Genomic DNA, 23,591 nt, shown 5'->3' on the forward strand with positions numbered 1-23,591 from the left:
AAAATGAAAATAGGCTAAAACAACAAAACAATGTCCTTCAAGTTGTGGCACCATAATGCATCCCATACATGTCAGTAGGGGACAGTGACCATTGCTACACAGTCCAGAAGGCTAATGAATAACAACAATGACATGCGGTATACAAAGAGTACCACTGGAATAAAAATCAATGATCTACACACATTTACAGTATTACTATATTCCGTCGTGTTTAAAGAGAACGTTGACTAAAGTGGAGTGCAGTGCTAGAGGTTAAAGTGAAGTCTGAGGCTCAGTTGGTGAGAGCAAAGAAACCCCAATGCTTGAACTTTTCTGTGAACATTTAAAATCGAGTTAGGTGCGCAAAAAAAATCAAATTCTCGGAGGGTTCAATTCTACAGGATCTATATTTGCAGGTGTATATTTCATTAATAAAATCTAGAACCACGGAAAAATCCACAAGTATAGAAGATGCTCTACAGTAACATGTTTAAGGGTAGGGTTTCAATGTGAGCGTTGCCAGGCAGGATTTTCAATGTGGGTGTTTTCCAGAGCCGGGGTGTCACGAGCCACCCCCACAACCCCATAGCAAGTACCTCGAGTGTGTGGGACTTAAAGGGCCTCTTCCCTCTGCAAAGTTGCAGACAAAAGATCATAATTAAGGTTAAATAAAAATACCAGCATCAGGGGAAAAGGAACGATGATAACATAGGAGAGCAAGTGGAAGCGAGGAAAAAAGGATAGGTAGAGAGAAAAGTGAAAGAAGGAAATACTATTGAAGTAAGGATGAAAGGTAGGAAGGAATGGCGATAAGAAGGAAGGAGGAGGAGGAATAGATGGAAGGTGGATGGTAAATGGATGGACAGTTGAATGATGAAAGGATGGCAGAGTAAATGGAAAGGGGATCATTGGAATAGCTGGATGAGCAAAGACATCAACTGAGGCTTAGATGGATTTATCGATGGATGGATAGATTCCTGGATGATGGATGTGTAAACTGATGTTTGCTCGGAGTGGCCCATAGATTGACAGAATGGTGAATGACAATGATGCATGAAAGAATGAATTGATGGTAATAGAAAGAAAGAATTGTAGATATTAGAGGGTAGATGATCGGATGATACATATTATCAACTTTTCCCTGTCCATCAGTGTATATGAATAACACTTTTGCTCATTCTGAGCAATGAGTGTAAACTTTATATTCGATTCAGCACTGACCAGATAGGATCTATTCCTTTTCATATGCATACTAACTAGAGATGTTAAATCATTTTTACTACCAACGTGTTAAAGGTTTACTCATGTATATAGGAAGGGTCTACATTGTACAGATCTGTCCAATTAAAGCAGAAAATAAGTGAGATGTGAAGTGCACGCATGCAAAAGCAGCAGTCTACATAACAACCACTCTGCTTTCTCTCCTTGCTTTGGAAACCATCAATAGCCGATCTCCTGGTCTCCTTTGAATAGTCCATAGGTTTCATTGCTCATCTAGACTCGTAGCCCCCCTGATTATTCGTATTTCTCTGCTCCTCTCATCCTTTCATTGCTTCTTCCCAGGCAACTAGCCTTTGTTAGTCTGGCTTGAAAGTGCAGCTATCTGCAAGACATTGTTTACAATATACTGCAAGCAGTCGTTGGGTTAGCCCTGTCAAACCATTTGCTTGTTTGGGTCAACACACTTCAGTCAATTCTTTGGGACTGGGTCAATCAAATCTTAGATAAGCCCAGGAGTTTACAACTCAACTTTATGTTAGGATTTAGTGTATCACAATGAACTGGGGACTACTTTACTTTGAAAAAGTACACTTATGCTCACATTTTTATCACACTGAAATATTTATCTTATACATGCATTGTCTATGTTGTGTCCTAGTTTGCATTCTGTTACCACTGTGTTTCTTTAAAACCTCTGGAACCGATTCTTTTTAAAAAATTCTAATGGAGGATTTAGCAGGAGTCAGTTATATCCATATCACTGCTTGGGTTGGATTCCAGAACTCTTCTTTAAATGCCAAGCGAATCACATCCCCAATGTGTTGGACTTCTTTTAACAGTATACAAAAAGAAATTGTTTTGAGTGCAAAGCAAATACATTGCTAGGGTAATTCCTCGAATGGTTTTAATTAGCATTCCAACCCTTTGATCACCCATAGCAATAATTTTCAGCAGCCAGTAAGATTAAGTGCAACAGACAATAGGCCTGGTTAACAAATATAAATGAAATTCAGATCCATTGGCTTTGCCAAATTTTGCTTTCTAAAGGCTTACAGATTTTGCATATAAAACAACATGGAGACATAACCTCTAGTTGCTAGCCGGCCAGACTGGGCTACCCAGCCTTTTTTGGAGTGGCCATGCCTTACCAATCGGACTGGAAATCATTGTGCTATGTCCATAGAACAAACAAGAGGTATGATGTAGTATATAAGTCTAGAATGAATACATTTGAATTCTATATTTAAGGGGGTGTCTATTAAGTCCATTTATATACAACAACTTTAAGATTTAAATCCATCCTGTCAAAGATCCCATAATCTGCTTGATTGTTAGAACATATGCTTTCTTCCTTGAAAGTACACTTTAGGGAAACACATGCTCTAGTGAGCCCAGCAACTGAACTACTTCCCATAGGCTTGGATTTGGATATGCTATACAACTTTAAAGCAAGAGATGAATCTAACTTACGAATACGATTAGGATTTCAGTCTTCGACTTATGTCTTTGAGTAACTGTCTACTTACGGAATTCAGCACAGCGGAGGCTCTTGACTTCATTGGACATTTCTTACATCTATTACAGTTTCCTGATACACTCAGACGTTTGATAAGCAAGCCTCTTTAACAGTGAATTAGAACTTTTATGGATTCCCCATCACTTTTCCCACAAGACCTTTTTTCAGTTTTGCCCTCAAGAAGTCCCACATGTGTAGAGACCAAGTGCAAGGGCTGACTAATGCTGTAGTTTCAAATAAATAAAGGAACCTAGAGGCATGTCGTGCTTTAAACTTCTACAAAATGCATTAATTTCGCTCAAAGTAGATACAGAGAAGACATGATCTTTCTTTATTACATTAGATTGAACCAAAACTATTCTAATTTTTGTTCGATTTGGCCACTGACAATCAAATGCAGAGATCCTCAGGCGGCTGAGTCTCTTTGGAGTTTCTGCACCAATCCTTGGGCTGTGCCTTAGGACAGTGTTCACCAGCCTGCTTGTTTCCCAAAAATCACAATATAGACACACATACATGTGTATATTCAGGGGGTTCTGTCATCCCTCTTCATTTATAGGTCTGTTAAAGTGTCATTCACATTTTGCCTTCACACACTACAGCTTGGGCCAATAGGATAGCCTTTTTCTGCCATTGGCTCCCTCCAATGTGACTGCAGTTTGCTTGTGTATATGTTCACATCCAGTTAAAAAGTAGTCCACTTCAGTGTCAGAACCCCTAGGCCAATCCCCAATTTTATTTCAAGTTTTATTCATATCTATTTTCGCGGGTCATTTTTCCCTTTTTTGCAAAACGCATACATGTCTTATTTAGACTACAACATTTTACTAGGGCAGACATAATGGCTTTACCAGTGCTTGTCCAGCTGCATGGGACACAGAAGGGGACAGTCTTGAAGTGCGGGGATTTTGCTACAGCTAAGCATTATATTGTAGTACTGTTGCAGTGTGTGGCTCATAGATGGCATTGTTACGTCAGGTTTAAGCTGGGAGAGCAAAAGTTCTTGGTAGGGATTTTATAGCGCAAGGTCTTCGCATTTTTCACTTTAAGCATTTATGGCAGCTGTTTGCGTTTGGTCTACCAAAGTATAGTACTACTACCAGACGGTTAAAGTAGGCTTGAATGGGGAAAAACGGGTTGTGCCATCGCTCTACACTTGCTATTGATGGAAGGTAATTTTGTCTGGGCCAGAGGTAAGGCAGGTATTACCGAAGGGAGACACTGTTTTGGCTGATGGCAAGAGGGCTGCACACTCTAGAAACAAAGCCTGCCTTGTAGCCTGCAGTATAGTTATCTCAGTACAGTCTGTAGTGTCCAGAAACTAATTCAAGGAAAGTACCTCTACATTGTATTCTTAATTATACTACATTTAAGGTATTTATAAAGCACTAACCTAGTACCAAAAATGCAGCGAAGCGCTATATGTCTACGGAGTGAACGAAAGTTAAATCAGAAGTGATCAAATTCACAGCTTCACAGTGTTGGGAATCTAGAAAAGGAAGGGATAAAGAGTAAGATGGGAGGAGGATTCAGATGAGATGCAACTGGAGATATTTCCAGAAGAGAAGCAACGGAGGAGCAGTTCTGGGGTGGAATAGGGGGGTTGCTTCAGCGCGTTAGCCAACATTCAGAGAAAGCGTGCTAGTGTGCGTGTGCTTTGTGAGCCTTACATTTTCAGCCCAGCCATGGATGAGCCTCTAGCTATGTGGACAACATCAGACACGTTGCATTTAAGAGCTAGTAGGTAGTAGTGTTGCCTTAGAAATACCACTGTCTTAGAAGTGGATTTTGAATGAGAGGGGGAGCCAGTGCAGCTTTATACAGAGGAATCTGCTCTTGATGAGAACATTATTACTAAACAATGGGGAAACCCAAAAGAAACACAGGACTTGGGTATCTAACAGTACAAGAACAATTGGTCCCAACTGGATTATTTCAACATATATAGTACCCAAAATATAGAAAACAGACTCAAAAAGATGCAAAACTGTTGACTTTGATCATAAGTTTGATCATAAATATATTTTCTTCTTCAGACGTTATAATAAGTTGTTCCAAAGTGAGTAGGACAGTGATTGGAAAAAAAGTGCTCGTGATAGAGATCAAGTAGAAGACAAACATTATGGATAAAATCAATGTATACAAACTCATATGAAAACACCTATATGGAATTTCCTTGTAATACTGATTTACAACATCTTCCTTAGCAACTTATGTCTTGGAACAGAGATAAGAATCGTATTTCCAGTACAGGTAATAGGTATGTATCAAATGAGCACATTTTTCCAATCACTTTCCTACTCACTTTGGAGCAATTTACAATAACGTCTGAAAAAATATATATATATTTATGATCAACCTTATGACAAAATTTAACAGTTTTGCATCTTTCTGAGAGTCTGTTTTCTATACTTTGGGTATTATTAATATTGAAATAATCCCTTTGGGACAAATTGTTCTTGTACTACTTGATGAGAACTTGGTCACGCACTGGAAGAACAGCAAAGGCCACTGACGTCAGAGTATTTTCTGGCATGTCAAAGCACAATAGCTCACACAGTGATCAAAATAACATTTACTACCATACACAGTCCTGCGCAACTTAGAAAGTCATTGCAATAAAGCGGAATTTGTTTATGTATACATTCTGCAAAGTTTTTGTTGCATAATCCTCCATTTCACTTACTACGTCAATGATAAGAGCAGTCTCTGGTCTATTTCAGGCGCCAATCCTATCTTCATCATAAAATGATCCTTTACAAGTTTGAAAAGGTTCATAACAGCTGCACAGTCAGTCCGAAGCAAGGAAACATTGTATAGCGTGATAGAGAAGACAGGAAAATCCAGTTTTTGGCCAAAGGCGTAGCCAGAACAAAAAAACAACAAAAAAAATAAACTACTCCCAACCATATCTCAAATGGCCCTGAGCGAGTGAGCTAAGCAAGCCTGGGCCCAGGCACTCCTTCAGGGGTTGTTGTCCTGAGGGAATTCTGAAAACAGACTCAGAGCTCTAAGATTATTTCACAAGTGCACATACAGAACTTTCTGGTAATCCTGTACCTTTCTTCCACATTTATCAAAGACTGCAGACAGTTGCTACAATTCCACAAAGATGTTGAAGAGTTCTTCTAATGAAAACAGGGTCACTATATATTTTAAAGAACAATTTTCAAATACATTGTTTTAAATGCTATAGGTTTCACTGGCAGTTCTGAAGGGGTTCACCTATGTAAAACAAGGCTTATCTAGCTTTTACTTGTTCCAGCTTTCGCTCATCTTTGTTCTGTCTCTCCATATTTCTCATTGTCATTCATATCTTATTTCCATCTTTTCCATCTTCCTTTCCATATCTCTGCTTCACCCACACCCAAAACCTTCAGTCTTTCTGTCCTAAGGTTAGGTTTTGTATTTATAGCACAGCATTCTTCTGGAGGGGTATTTTGGCGTTAAAATAAGACAAGACGTAAACCATCTTTAGATCATTCAGACAGGGATCCTCGCAAGAGTTACGTGATGGTGTAAACAGTCAAGGCTTCAAAGTTCCAAAATTTGTGCAGGTTAGATTCTCTGCAAAGATGGAGGGGCAAGGAGTTTCACACGATAGCTGCCTTCATGGAAAAGGCCCAACCATTGACCATTTTTGTATGGAAATTTGTCCTAGATCTCAGCGCTCAGCTGGGACAGTATCGGCGGAACCAGGGATTCAATGGGGATTTCAAAAAATGACTTCTGTGTCAGATCTTTCTCCGTGAGCCAGTGCATTGTAATCATGGCCAGAGTGATGTGACACCTTGGGCGAAGTCCGAGGGCCAGCCTTGCAATATAATTCTGGATGGACTGTAACATGTGGACCAGATAAGGAGGTAGTTCATGAAAGGGTTCATGTGCTGACATGAAGCCATTCAAATCTGCAACAGATTACAAAATGAAAACAGATGGGTGCAAGGCAGAGGGGAGAAGGGTGCAACGGGGAGGGGGAGAAGGGTGCAACGGGGAGGGGGAGAAGGGTGCAACGGGGAGGGGGAGAAGGGTGCAACGGAGAGGGGGAGAAGGGTGCAAGGCGGTGGGGGAGAAGGGTGCAAGGCGGTGGGGGAGAAGGGTGCAAGGCGGTGGGGGAGAAGGGTGCAAGGCGGTGGGGAGAATGGTGCAAGGCAGAGGGGAGAATGGTGTAAGGTAGGAAAGGGTGCAAGGCGGAGGTGGAGTAGGGTGCAAGGGGGAGGTGGAGTAGGGTGCAAGGGGGAGGGGGAGAAGGGTGCAAGGCAGAGGCGAGAAGGGTGTAAGGGGGATGGTGATGAAGTTAAAATGTGGGGAGAGAGAGAGAGAGAGTGGGGAGAGAGAGTGGGAAAGAGAGAGTGGGGAGAGAGAGAGAGAGAGTGGGTAGAGAGAGAGAGAGTGGGGAGAGAGAAAGAGAGAGAGAGTGGGGAGAGAGAGTGGGGAGAGAGAGAGAGAGAGAGTGGGGAGAGAGAGAGAGAGTGGGGAGAGAGAGAGAGAGTGGGGAGAGAGAGAGAGAGAGAGAGAGAGAGAGAGTGAGAGAGAGAGAGAGAGAGAGGGGAGAGAGAGAGAGAGAGAGAGAGAGAGAGTGAGAGAGAGAAAGAGAGAGAGAGAGAGAGAGTGAGAGTGAGAAAGAGAGAGAGAGAAAGAGAGAGTGAGAAAGAGAGTGAGAGTGAGAAAGAGAGTGAGAGAGAGAAAGAGAGTGAGAGAGAGAGAGAGTGAGAGACAGTGGAGAGAGAGACAGTGGAGAGAGAGACAGTGGAGAGAGAGACAGTGGAGAGAGAGACAGTGGAGAGAGAGACAGTGGAGAGAGAGACAGTGGACAGAGAGACAGTGGACAGAGAGACAGTGGACAGAGAGACAGTGGAGAGAGAGACAGTGGACAGAGAGACAGTGGAGAGAGAGACAGTGGACAGAGAGACAGTGGACAGAGAGACAGTGGACAGAGAGACAGTGGACAGAGTTGAGAGAGAGAGAGAATGTAGAGACTGACTGACTCAGAGACTGAATACTGACTGACCGAGAGACTGACTGGGAGAGAGAAAGAGAGAGAAAGAGAGAGAAAGAGAGAGAAAGAGAGAGAAAGAGAGAGAAAGAGAGAGAAAGAGAGAGAAAGAGAGAGAAAGAGAGAGAAAGAGAGAGAAAGAGAGAGAGAGACTGACCGAGAGAGAGAGAATGACTGACTAAGAGACTGACCGAGAGAGAGAGAATGACTGACTAAGAGACTGCCAGAGGGAGAGAGAGACTGTCCGGGAGAGGGACTGACACAGAGAGAGAGGGACTGACACAGAGAGAGGGAGAGAGGGACTGACACAGAGAGAGAGAGAGGGACTGACACAGAGAGAGAGAGAGAGAGGGACTGACAGAGAGAGAGAGACTGACAGAGAGACTGACAGAGAGAGACTGACAGAGAGAGACTGACAGAGAGAGACTGACAGAGAGAGACTGACAGAGAGAGACTGACAGAGAGAGAGAGAGAGAGAGAGAGAATAAGAGAGAGAGACTGACAGAGAGAGACTGGCTGACAGAGAGAGACTGGCTGACAGAGAGAGACTGGCTGACAGAGAGAGAGACTGGCTGACAGAGAGAGAGACTGGCTGACAGAGAGAGAGACTGGCTGACAGAGAGAGAGACTGGCTGACAGAGAGAAATTGACAGAGAGAGACTGAGAGACTGACTGACAAAAATGAAGAGACTGACTGACAGAGAGACTGACAGAGAGAGACTGAGAGAGAGACTGTCAGACAGAGGGACTGACAGGGAGAGAGACTGACAGAGAGGGACTGACAGAGAGAGAGAGAGAATAAGAGAGAGAGACTGACAGAGAGACTGACTGCCAGAGAGAGAGAGAGAGACTGACAGAGAGAGACTGGCTGACAAAAAGGGAGAGACTGACAGAAAGAGAGATTGACAGAAAGAATGAGATAGAGACTGACAGAGAGAGAGAGACAGAGAGAGAGAGACTGACAGACAAAGGGACTGACAGGGAGAGAGACTGACAGGGAGAGGGACTGACAGAGACTGAGAGAGAGAGAGAGAGAGAGAGAGAGAGAGAGACTGGCTGACTAAGAGACTGACTGACTAAGAGACTGACTAAGACAGAGAGACTGACCAAGACAGAGAGACTGACCAAGACAGAGAGACTGACTAAGAGAGAGACTGTCTAAGAGAGAGACTGACAGAGAAAGACTGACTGACAGAGAAAGACTGACTGACAGAGAAAGACTGACTGACAGAGAGAGACTGACTGACAGAGAGAGACTGACTGACAGAGAGACTGACAGAGAGAGAATAAGAGAGACGGACAGAGAGAAACTGGCTGACAGAGAGAGAGACTGGCTGACAGAGAGAGAGACTGGCTGACAGAGAGAAATTGACAGAGAGAGACTGAGAGACTGACTGACAAAAAGGGGGAGACTGACTGACAGAAAGAGAGAGACTGAGAGAGAGAGACTGACTGACAGAGAGACTGACAGAGAGAGACTGAGAGAGAGACTGAGAGAGAGACTGACAGAGAGAGAGAGAGAATAAGAGAGAGAGAATAAGAGAGAGAGACTGACAGAGAGAGACTGACAGAGAGAGACTGACAGAGAGAGACTGACAGAGAGAGACTGACAGAGAGAGACTGACAGAGAGAGACTGACAGAGAGAGACTGACAGAGAGAGACTGACAGAGAGAAAGAGAGAGACTGGCTGACTGAAAGACAGAGACTGACTGACAGAGAGGGAGAGAGAGAGACTGTGATGGAATTGGGTCAAAGTGTGCATGAAGCTATACAATGCCTCTTAAGATTGCTATTGTCTACTAATAAAAATGTATTATCAAAATGTGCTCTTTGTAGTTACATCTGCTTTTGAAATACTGTATTGTCGCATTGTCTAATGTTTAAAACGGAAACGAGAAGGAGCAGTGGATGCACTTTTGTCAAAACTGAGCGATGAGTTGGCCCGATTTTGTATATCATGACAGGAGTCTGCATCAGGAAACCCACCTAAAATTGGGCAAACTTACCCGGCGTACTGATGGCAGGGACCCTGTAATGAATGGACCACCACCTATGATAGCCTGCTGGCAGACTAAACCTTTGACTCCACCATCCGGTGTTACTTATAACAGCTGCATTGGTCCATCGATCAGAGGAAAGAACTTTTTGATCAGTGAAAGGTTAGTTAGGAATGGTGAATAACTAATCTTGATTTTTGTGATCACCCCCACAAACTTGGACTCCAGCAGTTTACTCAATTGTGTGCGTTTATGGGCCCACCTAAGTAAATGGTAGTAGAGTATCTGCTGTTGGTACGCCTCTGGATCAACTGCACTTTTCCCCCATATCCTCAGCAATACTGCACTCTACTACACTCTACTCTATACCACTGCACTCCACGCCACTTCACTTTCCTCAGAAACAATCTACTCTGCCATTGCACTCCACGCCACTCCACATCATGCCGCTCCATGCCACTGCACACTTTGCCACTTTACTCAAAAATAATACACTTGACAGCACAGTACTCTATGGCAATTTACTCTGCACCGCTGCATGCCACTATACTCTACCGTACCCTACTCTACACCACTGCACTCTACTGTGCACCACTGCACTCTGCGCCACTCTACCCGACTCTACTATGCACCATTGCACTCTTCACTACTCCACGCCATTCCACAAAACTGATTTCTATCCCACTACTCTATACCATTCCACCCTGAACCACTACCCTACACCACTTCTCTATGCCACTGCATTTTATGCCACTCCAATTACACTGTGCCACTCTACTCTACACCGCTCTATGCCACTGTGCTCTACCCTGAACCCCTATACTCTACCCTGCACCACTCAGAAACAATCTACTTTATGCCACTGCACTCCACGTCACGCCACCCCACTGCACTCTACGAAGCACCACTCTACTCTAAACTTCTGCACTATAATCCAATTCCCTCTCCAACACTTTACTCCAAACTAATGCACCCCATGCCACTATACCTAGACCAACTACTTTGCACCACTGTATGTCACACCACTATACTCTACAATATTCTACTTTATTATTATTATTATTATTATTATCATAATTATTATGAGCTTATCAAGCGCACTTATACCCAAGGGCGTCCTGGAGCTGCAAACTGACTCCCTAGAGCACATAAAGATCTAATCCCTAAATAACCAGGTCTTAAGCCCCTTTCTGAAGGAGAGGAGCTCCAACGCATCCCTAAGATGAGTCGGCAGGCTATTCCAGGCCTTAGCTGCACCATAGGAGAAGCGGTTTCCTCCCCAACTGGCATTTTTTATTAGTGGCACCACAACTCGCCTGCCTTCGGCCGAGTGCAAGGCTCTCCCCGGCAGGTACCATTTGAAACACCTACTCAAAAACTCTGGGCCACTGCCCATCAGAGCTTTAAAGACAATGCACAGTGCTTTGAATTGTGCTAGTCTTATAACTGGCAGCCAATGCAGTTGCCGAAGTCCCTCACGTACCGAGACAAACCTTGGGGCCCCGGTCAGTAGTCTCGCTGCTGCGATTTGTACCAACTGCAGTCTGTAGCTATGTTTTTTTTTCAGATTCAGGTTCAGACTATTACAGTAGTCCAAGTGTGATAAGATGAGGGCTGAAACAGCTGTCCTAAAACCCTCAGCAGGAAGAAAAAAAAATTTCCTCAAAATCCCAAGGATGTGGAAGCAGGACGAAACCACTCCACTGACCTGGTCTCCGAAATCAAGATTCTGATCCACGATAAAACCCAGGTTTTTTACCTTACCAGTGGGGACTGGTGGCTTTCCCAATGCCTCAGGCCACATATCAGGGGTCCAGATGTTAGGGTTGTTCCCAAATATGATGACCTTGGTCTTCCCAGCATTCAGTTTGAGGCAATTGGAGTCCACCCATCCAGCCAGATCCTTTAAACAATCATGGCATCTTGCTGCCATAACCCCTTGGGACCCTTGTTGAATGGATAGCACAATTTGGGTGTCATATGCGTAGGATGTAAGTTGCAGACCAAATGATCTTATCAAGGCCGCCAGAGGGCTGACAAACATAAAAAAGCGAAGGGCTCAGGGAGGACCCTTGCGGCACCCCACAAGGGAGGGCAAAAGGTTTAGATTTGTCTGACCCCAAGTCAACTGTTTGGATTCTGTTGGCCAGGAAGGATTTCAAGAGGCTCCCACCCCTGCCTTCGACAGCCGGTCCATCAACACCCCGTGGTGGATCGTCTCGAAGGCAACCGACAGATCCAACAGAATCAGGACTGTCATCCCTCCTTGTTCCACCGAAGCTCTAACCTCCTCCATGGCCTTGACCAGGGCCGACTCCATGCTGTGCCCCGCACGAAATCCAAACTGCGTGGGGTCAAGAGCCTTAATCCTCTGAAGGAAAGCGCTTAGTTGCCGATTTATAGCCTTTTCTAGCAACTTGGCCGGTAGCGGGAGTCGGTATATTGGTCTGTAATTGTTCGGTTAGTTTTCCTCCAATTGGGCTTTTTTAGTAAGGGAAGTATTGCGGCAAATTTCCACCTCCTAGAATACTCACCCCCTTCGATGATTGTGTTAAACGCTGGGGTCAGAGTGATTGTGAGGACCTCAGGACACATTTTTAGTACGGCAACTGGGCAGGGATCATTAGGAGATCCCGACCGAGCCGCACACAATAGATTGCAGACTTCAGTGACCTGTAGAGGACTAAAACCCTCCTATCTATCACATGGCATCCTCCGTGATTCAAGGCTGTTTGCCGCTACCTCCACCTCCCCATGCGCCTTGGAAAAGGAAGAAAAAATCCCCTCCACCTTATTCCTAAAAATGGAGGCTAAGGCTTCACACAGTGCCAGTCTGCTGTGTGTGCTAGGTTTAGTGGGGATAGTCAGTTTAGAAACAGTTCTGAATAATTCTCTGTAAGAGGAGGTGGCCTTCAGTATCTGCTCGGAGAAATAGGCTTTTTTAGCCTCACATATCAGTTTCTTATATATAGTGAAGCTCTCTTTATACTTTTCTTTATGGTTAGTGCTAGACCCATTTCTCCAGATCCTCTCAAGCCTTTTACAATCCGATTTATGCTTTTGCAGAGAGTCAGAGAACCAAGGGGCAGAGGGCTGAGCTCGCCTAGGAGTAAAAAGTTTTACCTGCGCAAATCTATCACATGCGCTCTCAATCCACCTTGAGTAACTCTCCTTTGCCTCATCTACATTGGCGGGAAGACTTGGTACTATTCAAGGTCAGAAACTAGCCCATCTCCGCCCCATCTATATTTTTCCAAGCCCGAACGGAAATCTCTTCAGTTCGCGTGGAATTGGCTTGATTGTGAGGCAGCTGCGATGATGAGAAGATGATGGCTGCATGATCTGACCAAAAAAGAGGAAGAATTTCCACTATTTCCAGGCCAGGGTGGTTAGACAAAAGGCCATCCAGGGTATGCCCTGCTCTATGTGATGGGTCAACCACCCTTTGGTCTAGCCCTCCTCTACCCATGAGATCCATAAGTCTCTTATTATCTAGATCCAAGCCATCTTCTAAATAAAATCTCCCATTATCGTGAAGGAGATTGCGCAAAGCCCTTCTTGCAGCAGCACGCTGAGCAAATCCAAAAAAATGCCTCTAGGCCCTGGGGGACGATAAATTAGCATTGCTTTAAAGGTATTCTGGGGGGAGAAGCGAACACTAATCGACAGCGCTTCACATGTTTTATTTGAAGCTAGAGCAAAAAAGGGCTCAAGACTATTATGATAGATAACTGCAAGCCATCCCCCTCTTCTCGCAGGTCGATTCAACATGTAACATACAAAATTTGCTGGCAAGGCATTAACAGTATCTGGCCCTGAGGTACTATCTGTACAAGCCTCAGTAATAAAAGCCATCATAATTTGATGATCCTCAATAAACAAACTGCATTCCAGGCTATGTTTAACCAGTGACCTGGCGTTTAATAGTAAACATTTCAGAGGGGGGCCTCTGCCTAACTTCCACTCGCCCTTCACCTCCCTAATCAAAAATTTGCTGGAATATGCCAGAATGTCTGGCAGAAGACGAAGGCAGAAGGTACACGTAGCGGCAGCTTTCCCAACCCAATACTAGGTAAAAACCTCGGGCAACAGGCCATCCCCCCAGCTGGGTCTAAGCTTCTGAGCAAGTTTGAAGAGTATCTAGCAAATCTGCAATCCCCGAACCAGGGGGACTGGCTCTGAGCCTGGTCTGAGCGCAGACGGGCGCACACGGGCTTGCCTTAGGCACGCCTTTGGCGCGCCCGCTGTGCGCGTCTACTGCGTAGCCGCGGCAGACCGTGATTAAAAGCCATCTCAGAGTCCGCCCGCCCAATCATAGCACATCCCCGCCTCCCTATCCCTCCAATCAGCAGCCCCCCTTGCTCGGCGTGTACAGGGAGACCGGAGATCGGCAACAACTCTATGCCACTGCTCTCTACACCACTGCACGCTAAGTCACTCTACATCATTGCACTCTACGCCACTCTATTCAACTCTGCACCACTGTACTCTATGTCACTGCTTTCTGCACCACTCTACTCTGCACCACACTACGGCCCTGCACTCCGACATCCTACTCTGCATGAATGCACTCTATTCCACTGCAGTCTAGTCTGTACCACTCAACTCAATGCTACTTTATGGTGGCGTAGCGTGCAGTGGCATAGAGTAGAGTGGTGCAGAGTAGATTGCTGTGGCATAGAGTGCAATGGCAGAGAATAGAATGGCACAGAGTAGAGTGGCATAGAGTGTAGTGGTGCAGGGTGGAGTGGAGTGGTACAAGATAGAGTATAGTGGTGTATAATGCAATGGTGTACTCTACCCAGTGCCACTACACTCTATCCTGCACCACTACACTCAATGCCACTCTGCTCTGTGCCACTCTATTATAAATGCAGTTTTACCACTGTATTCACACGGTGTGCACTTGTTAATATGCACAGATGCAGGGTCATCAAACACCGCTCAGCACTTTAAAAAGTGACAATATGTATGGTTCTTGGTAAACATCGCAAGCTAATAAATTGGCAATGCTCCTTACATCAAAGACAATTATCATTTAATATAGAAGGCTACGGTCTTAAAAAATAAATCGTACATCTATTCTGTGGGTCTACTTCCTCAATGGGGTGCAGAATCACAGTGTTTTCAAATCCAGAAAGGATTTTCAGAGTGCTCTTGGAAACCTGTGATCGGTGCAGCTTTACAGGAGTCTACTGGCAAAAGGTTTATAAATACCGATTACATGCTTACAAAGTCAGTTCTGCCTTTATAATTATACATAATGTACAACTCTGCATTCATTAATGTCTTTACATTTGTGCAATGACTTAGTTTTTTTCATTTCTTCTCTCTGAAAAGAACATATTTAACCCGAGGATTGACTCCTATTATACACATCCCTGCCACCCCATCGCCCCAGAATGGTAGTGTTCCCTTTCCATCCCTCCTTTGAAACAGATTTACTACTATGAGGAGTCACTTTCTTAAGGTTTCCTGGTGAGACTGAACAATGGAAAAGTTTGAAAATGCCAACAAAATTAGTGCGTTTGTTCCTAAAGCTTTCAGGGCTTTTGCCACCAACGGGAGATGATTTACTCGTGCAATATTACCTCATACTGCAATATTAACATGCATTAGGAAGTTTCTATACAAGCACAAATTCACTTTTTGTGAACTTCGGAAGTGAATTTGAGCTGGTAAGTCAGCCAATTTGCATTTGTAAATTCAAGTTACTTACATGGCTTTCTGAATCGGGCACAGAATCAATATTAAATCGTGTGCAGTTCGCCTACCTCTGGGATACTTGGAAAGAAGTGCAATGCTTTGTTTGTAAGGTCAACATATGTTTCATGTCCAAGTGTAAATACTCCTTTCATACACCATTGTTCAATGCTCTCAGTGTAGAGGACACGGAGCAATTGCGAATCAAGCCAGCAACGCGATTATGGTCAATTTAGAAAATTCCCTCACCGTTTAGTCAGCAAAAGGAAAACAAAACACTGTCCTTTATGTTAAAATAAATAGCAGTAGTTTGTCAGACGGAATTGTCTAATGGTAGTCTGAATTTGAAGACACAAAAAATGCTGCCAGAACAAAAACTCTTGATCAACCATTTTATTGCTCGTTTGTTTTAATATCTTAACTCTTTCGAGGTTATCTGAGGGCGCTTGCAGCCCCAGCCGCACCCCTAGCTTCAGCTTCACTGGGCATGGGCGAATTTGGTTTTGGTGTGATTAAATTTAAGGTAGGTGACTAAAATTAGGTTTTGGGTGGGGGAGCTCCTTAGACATTGGATGCTGATCTCAAAGACTACTTTTGTTGTGCTTGCAAGACAGGTACCGGGTAGGGATATCTGTAGAGTGGCTACACAGGGACCACTGCATGTCAGCACTACAACCTGGACGCTTACTCTCAAAGCCAAAAAGTTCTAAGAATCCTATTTTTCTACAATGGTACTGGCTGCAGTATATCCTCTTTCTCTTACTGCGAATCTTACTGCGAACGCCAGCGTAGGAGTGGACAAAGTTACCTTTATGTTGGGTCTCGGAGTCCTATTTCAAGGTTATCTCATATTCTAAATACCCTCATCCTTTGCTATTGGACAAACATTTGCACAATTTGGATCTTATCAGGAGAAATTGGTGCAGGTGAGCACCGGTGCAAGACTAGAGGTATATCTGATAAACATCAAAAACAGTTACAGGTTCTACCCTCAGGTGGAACTGTCCCTTTACCATTGTCATCACAGGGACACATATTCTATGTGACGCTCTTTATCCCACTGCTCATCGACGATGACTTCACATTACAGCCCCACAGCCCCTTGGAACCGTTGCTATGGGACGCATCCTCAATGAGGGAACTTGCAATGCTCGGCAATCAGGATATAAGGTACTTTGTTCAGTGAGCCTAACTGGGTTCCTATATCTGGTGCCCGACCCATCACAATTGGCCCGAACTTGTGACTTTGTCCTGATCTGACGCAACCAGAGAACCACAGTTGGTACTTTGTGCTTCTAAGTACTATTTTGACCTAAATCCTTACATTTGCATATCTCCGGTTCTACTGACTAGATTTTGTTGTTTTGGTCTTAAATAATGTATTAATTGAACTCTTGTTTTTCTAAATTGGTGTAGGATTTTTCTTGCATTGTTTTGACTTTATTATTATTTGAAGTGCCTCATAAATACTTTATACAGTGCCTCGAAATTAATCCGGAGTGCTTTGTGCCAAGTTACAAGAAGGTTAAGCAAAAGTTAATTGGGGGTTGCTTGTGACTTCACCCTGGTAGGAATTATGGTTGCCGCTTGGGTAGGGTTTCATCCCCCTCAACCAATAACTCATTTTCCTACAAGCACCCTTTGCCTCAATATCCTGCGAACGACTGACCCACCTGACTACTGACTGGACCCCTATCACACTGGTTTTCCCATCACCAAGCGTAAGAGTGAGACTAGGGATAAAGATGAAAAATACTGAAAGGTGTAGAAGAGATTATCTAAAATTTGAACTAAAAACACTGAAGACTAGATTGAAAACCAAAAACAACCCTGTTAAAAATAATGAAACCAGCTAAAGGCATTGTTATGGCTGGGTCATAGCAGCCAATCCATATCGAAAGTAAGCCCTAGACTGCAGCCCAATGCCAAAGTGGTAGAATGGCCAATCCAACCTGAAACTTACAGCAACAGAGAATACCAGGGCCTTTGGGAAGCAGAAGGAATAGGCTCCGGTACGGTTGTTTTCCAAACCCAGATATTGTGCTAGCCCAGATGGATAAAGCACCATTTCTTTAGCCGGTCTAGATCAGGCAACTCCACTAGGCTCAGTCAAAGAACTATCACACATGACCTATTCACGGTTTATGCTACCCCTGCAGCACAATCACCCACCAAGGCACAGGAGAGGGGGTAATTAGCCCATTGACACCCCAAACAGCGGGACACACTTCCCATATATGACTTGGGCTAGGTGGAGTGTCGGAAGGCTTTCATCCCACAGCAGTAGACCTGCAGAGAAAACCCAAACACATTTAGGTTTTGACAGCCGCTCTCTCTGGGACCCATCCTCAGGGAAAAACATGCACTAAAACCAAGCTAACTCAGTAGGCCTTGGCATGTCCGAGAGCATCTGGAAAGCCATCACCTGCAGACATGCTCTACCCACAGAGCTAAGAGATTAGGCCAAGTAATTTGTGAGTGTGCACTATTACATTTTTAGGTCTCGCGACCTATCAATGCGCATGCGCATTGAGCGGAGCGAGAATTCAAGTGCTCAAAATACTCGTGAAACCAAGGGTTTTTTCGTGCGGTTTTCTTCGAGTTCACGTGAATCACGTGACCAAACAAGCACGCGCATCAGCCTCCCTCCCTTCCTCCTAATTGCATTTTTTCCACGGCTGCCACCACATCAAAGGGCTTCTCCCAGCATGCGCTCTGCGGCTTCTCCTCCCCTAATTATTCATGGCTGGCCGGCCGTACTTTCAGTTTCCCGGCCGCTCATCATCTCGCTTGCTCCCTTTACTAACAAGCATTTACTAACAAAGTCTTGAAAGTCTGCTTTAACAGCGTGCACATCAAATACGGCTTTATTTGTGTTTCTTTACTAACAAAGTCTTGAAAGTCCAAGTGTCAAGAGACAAGAAATAAAAGTCTTGAAAGTCTGCTTTAACAGCGTGCGCATCAAATACGGCTTTATTTGTGTTTTCTTTTACCAAGTGTCAAGAGACAAGAAATAAAAGTCTTGAAAGTCTGCTTTAACAGCGTGCGCATCAAATACGGCTTTGTGTTTTCTTTTACCAAGTGTCAATAGACAAAATAAAAAGTGGCGTCTTTCTGGTGCCATAGCTTGAGTAAGCAACGTGTGCACGGAGCAATGCCATTTCAGAAATGGAAGTGTGCTTTAAGGGAGTGTGCTTCAAATACAGCTTTAGTTCATTTTTTTTTTTACTAGGTTTCAGAGCAGCATCCCCAATTTGTCAAACCCTCTGGCTGCAAATGTGCCTCCCGGCTATTTATAATATAAATTCACAAATTTAAATACCCGGCTTCAGCAGGAATGCCCTTCCCTTCTGTAAGTAGCTGCCCCTTTTAGAGGCGTTCCCAAGCGCTCCGACTACAGCCGCTTGGCGTTAACACCGGTCCTTCATATCATCTGCTTTTGATCATTAACCTGCCTCGGCGGTCTTGTTTCTCAGAGGGGTATGGTGTGGTCTATGGAGTCTAGTCTAGTGTGGACCATTACAACGGTCGCATGCCGCTTCTTGCAGTGTTCAGCACAGACGGTGTGAGAAGTGCAGACCCCGACATGCATATTCATGGTCTGTCTGTTCTCTTCCATCGCTTATATTTTAGAAAAGGCGGATGTGATTAACTATGTATTTAAGATATTCGCCTGCTCTTCTTTTTAAAGGAAAGTACAGTTTGCAGTTGCACAGAAAAGGGCACGATTACAGTTAATATAAGCATTTCACGTAAACACTTGCATATTAATGTAGATATTATATCTGTTCCTTCCTGCATCACTCTCCTCCCCCTTTTTCATTAGGTCGAGCCTGATTAAAGAACTTAAGGATATTGACAAAGCCACTAGCTGTGGCTTAACACTTATAAGGTCCCAAAGGCGAGACCTATTGGCTATGCCAATGCTTTTTTTTTTTTAATTGCTACATTTCCCAGAACGCAGTTAGTCATAATGTCCCTAATGACAGGAAATTATGTGGCAACTTTAACTTGACAATTAAAGAAAGTCCAAGACTGAGGGGTCCAAGGTGACATTGAGCAAGTGGTAACAGTTTACACAGTATCGACAACCTATATCCCAGTCTCAACAGAGCAGTCAACTGGTCCCATATGATGAGAGTGATCTTGGCAGCCCCCTCTCCCCACGCCTTGGGACGGTGGACCCTTAGTGGCACCTTGGGCAGGAGTCAACTTCTGGTTCGAAGGTTGAGGATGGAAGGGGGCATCGTCAGGAGCCAAGGAAGGTTGGAGGGGCGTCACCAAGGCGCTGGCGACCCTCCTAGAACAAAGGAGATAAAAGGCCGGGGTCAAGAGAGGCAAGCCCTCTTTGTCCTTTCACCAAGGTGTCCGGCGGATCGGAGAAGCAACGAGTTGCCCACCCACACATCCCTTAGTTTAGGGGTTTGAGGGATAAGTAGTGGCGGAGGTGGCGGGGTCCCGTGCAAGAGAAATGGCAGGGAGTCCGATTGGCGGGGACGGTCTTATCCTGGAACAGGACGGACGGTAGATGGGGCTCCCGGCTGGCGGGAGAGGGGGCTGACCTGCTGGTGGTCGTGGACTCTCCGGCCCTACCCGAGATGCCGGTGCTTGTGGTGAGAAACTTTGTGGCTGAGTCTAGGGGATAGATGGCGGGTAGTTATCCCAAAGGGGAGCTGTGAAGAATTGGTTGTGGCCTGCTGGCGCAACCCACAAAGAATTGGTTGTGGCCTGCTGGCGCAACACGCATCAAGTGTAGTTCTGGAGAGTCAGACTGTAAATACAATATATATCAACCTTGGCTGAATGGTATATTTCACAAGCCTATTGCCTTCATCAATGTGTGTGGATTTGAAATTTTCATAAAATGGTCGCGGTTTGACTGTGCATCAACCAAGTAAGGATTGCGTTTATCTGAAGTTAATAAAGACTACGCAGTGAAGACCATCTACTTGCTTGGTTTTGCTTTGTAAGGGGGGGGCGGAGGAAGTATAACGAATGAATGGGATATGGGGGTGCTATGGATGGGGCGAATCGCATGCAGTATGCCCACTATCAGGCGGACCTTTTTCCAGCTAACAGATATATTACAATGGGGATATGTGAAACTACAAGCTCCAGCATGCAAAACGGTATTTACTGAAATAAAACCAGAACCGGCTGAGATCATCCTAAATTGGCGGCCATGGCGAATAAAGAATTAATTTAGAATGAGTAGTGTTTTAAACGTTGGAAATTATCATCAGCCATATTTGCAAAATTCAATACAACATTGTCTCAAATTGTTCCATCTCAGGTGAGTACTGGAGCCAGTTCATGGTTTTCTCTGTTGTTGTAGTTTTCCCCACTATTAGTGCAGCAACAAGTTCCAGAATATATATAAAAGGGCAGATTTACAAGCCCCTTGCGTGACTTTTGAGCCGCTGTTGCGTCACTATTGTGACACAGCCGCAGAGTAAAAGTTCCAGCCCATTTACAACGTGATACATCTGGGGAGATGCGTCACGTTGTAAAGCCCTGCATTAGATTATACCTGCGTCAGGTATTATGTGTGCAGGGTGGGCATTCTCATGCAAAAAGCCATGTAGAACTGACGCAGTGAAATCTACCAGATTTCACTGCCTCACTCTATGCCTTCACTGCATCAAAATCCCGGAGCCTCCTCAGACCAGGCGTAAGGAATGACAGGGCTTTTTGAATGGGGCTCACCCATCTATTGTGGCGCTTTGCTGGAGTTGTGTCACTTTCATGAGCAACTCGAAAACGCATCACTTTTGCGCCAACAGATGCATCAGAAGAGTCAGAATTTCTGACACACCTGCTAATCCTTGCGCCATGGAACACTGTACTGTAAATATAGAGCATCCATACTGGCGCAAGGAAACTGACACAGCTATGTAGATGCGTCAGTTCCTTGTAAATCTGTCCCATTTTTTTTTTTTTTAAACAAAGAGGCTACCTCTCGTGTGGTGAGGGCAGCTCTGCAGTAGGAGTTAAATATAATTATGTTGCTGAGGCAAAAGGGTCCCCGTTTAAAGTGTCTTATCTTGGGAAGAAAAAAAATTAACTAAAAGAGTGTACAGTATGTAAATTATAGAGGCACGTGGGAGTTCTCAACATGTACCTTTTTTTTAAAAGCAATCCTCACTTGTTCAGACTCCACAACAAAACACGTGAGAGTCATTGGACTCAGTACGTTTTCAAATGGACGCAAGGAAGAGAACTCCACCAGAGTTGTGAAGAGATCGATACATAAAACGTACTTATACACTAAAACTCTTAAAATGATTCCAACTCAAACGTAGCTCACAAATATATTGAGCTAAAACTGCCTGGTATCGCCAGTACCTAAATCTGGTGCTTTCAATTAAAATTTAAGACATTTCACCAGGTTTTTAAACCACACGCAGTGTTCATCATTTTGGGCCATCTTCGATGTACTCGAATAAATACAATGGTCTCGGCACAGCCTCGTCGTCATTCAACAAATCACAACAGAAAACGTTTTTTATCTTTTAAACGGACTCACCAGCTCAGGCAATGAGAACTCATTCAGCACACCAACCTAGCCAGGAAGTAACCTGCTTCCTGGTTACTCAGGAGTAAAAACCAACAAAAAGGAGGTAGTTCAGTCTTAAAAACACGCGGCTGGTGCGAAGCCCCACCCTGTTCTATTCAGGTACGGGCCCTCGAGGCACATCCGAGGTTTCCCAGAGGCGCAGCGCTCCAAGAGGCGCGGCTCGTTGTCATTCAGATTTAAATGACTTCATTCATTTGAGTGATCTTCTTGGAAAGATTTACTTTGAACAGAAGACGTAAAGAAAAGGTGGTCCATTCGAATCTGCTTGAGTTTTTCACTGTAGCAATCCTCTTCAGCGTCAGCGGTGTGTTTGCTAAGAAGACCCACCCATGACTGACCGAACAGGTTTTTCCTTATCAGCTGATGTCATGGAAGCACGAGTCTGAATGTGATCTGAGGGATGTTACCTTGCTGTCACTCCATGGGGAACTCAAAATCATTCACAATGCATTTAATCCGCCTAAGCCCCCAAATCACTCAGGTCTGTCAACTTCCACATCCGGTTGTGTGACTAGAGTTGCTTTTTTTCCCTTTTTTTTTACATTACCATTTTGTTACACAGTTAGCTCTCTTTAGACAAAAAGCATGTTGCATTCTGGTATATGTAGTTTTGGTTTTACCAAACAAGCTTGAGCTAAAGAAAAGGTGTTACATGCTTACCTGTGCTGGCCGCTGCTGTTTCACCATAAAGTCGCTACCACTCCTCTTGTGTTTTCTTTGAGATCATGACTGCAAGCATGCTGTGTACACCCTTAACGACAGATATGTCCAACTCTTGAAACAACCAAGCTGAATTCTCTTCCTCCTCTTGTGAGCCATGATGGTCTGTAATCTCTAATAGGGCTGTCCTAAGATATTGGGGCGTTAGTGACCCAGGCATCTCATTTATTTACTTTTAAGAAACATTGCCCAGTGACTGCTGACAGGCTGCACCCACCCATCTATACCCTACATGAGAGACTGACCTCCACACAGTGGTTAATTTGTAAAAAAAATAATAATTGCTGGGGCTCTCACCAGGCGCCTGCTTGCACTAGCCCATTTCACTTGTTAGCGTTCGCCTAAAACAAAACCAGACATGAAATTGGGGAGAGGATGTGGCATAATGGCCAGATATGAAGATTTCGGAGCTGGGGAACCAGGTTCTTTCTCGGTGTCGACTTAAATCCCGTGATTCTGGGAAAATCACTTAATCTGACTGTGCCTGCCATAAATGTATTTGTTCTAAACTGGTGCTCATGAAAATCGCCGGTGTTGATTAAGTGTCGGTGCTGAGCACCGGAAACCATCGGCTCAAATTAAGCACTGCCTCCATACCATAAGTACAACTGGTTGCGTTTACTTTTCCATTGTGTAATAGCTAGAGAACATTAATTGAAATTCACATTGTAAACTCTCTTCTTGTCGTGTTTGCTACAGAGTGCATAATATAAAACTCCTTCGTAACGTATATTTCAGAAAGTCCAAAATACAAAACTATTACCTAAGATAAATTTTAGAGTTCACAATATAAATCCCATTCCTAATGCATATCTCATGGGGTTACTGAATGCAAAGTCCATTCCTATTGTATTTGAACAAGGTCTGCATTAACAATGTCT

The 23,591-nt window shown here is 44.3% G+C and overlaps 1 protein-coding gene across 1 annotated transcript in view; it reads right to left on the reverse strand.

The window, feature by feature from the left end:
* TMEM30B (transmembrane protein 30B) overlaps nucleotides 1–22,352 on the reverse strand; it is a 186,702-nt gene extending 164,350 nt beyond the window's left edge. The window contains exon 1 of the mRNA XM_078681265.1: nucleotides 21,940–22,352. The gene's annotated coding sequence lies outside the window, so the exon portion shown is untranslated. The remainder of the gene's footprint in view (nucleotides 1–21,939) is intronic.
* Nucleotides 22,353–23,591: the final 1,239 nt, after the last annotated feature.

The sequence above is a fragment of the Lissotriton helveticus genome, chromosome 3_1 (assembly GCF_964261635.1).
Source record: "Lissotriton helveticus chromosome 3_1, aLisHel1.1, whole genome shotgun sequence".
Taxonomy (NCBI): Eukaryota; Metazoa; Chordata; class Amphibia; order Caudata; family Salamandridae; genus Lissotriton; species Lissotriton helveticus.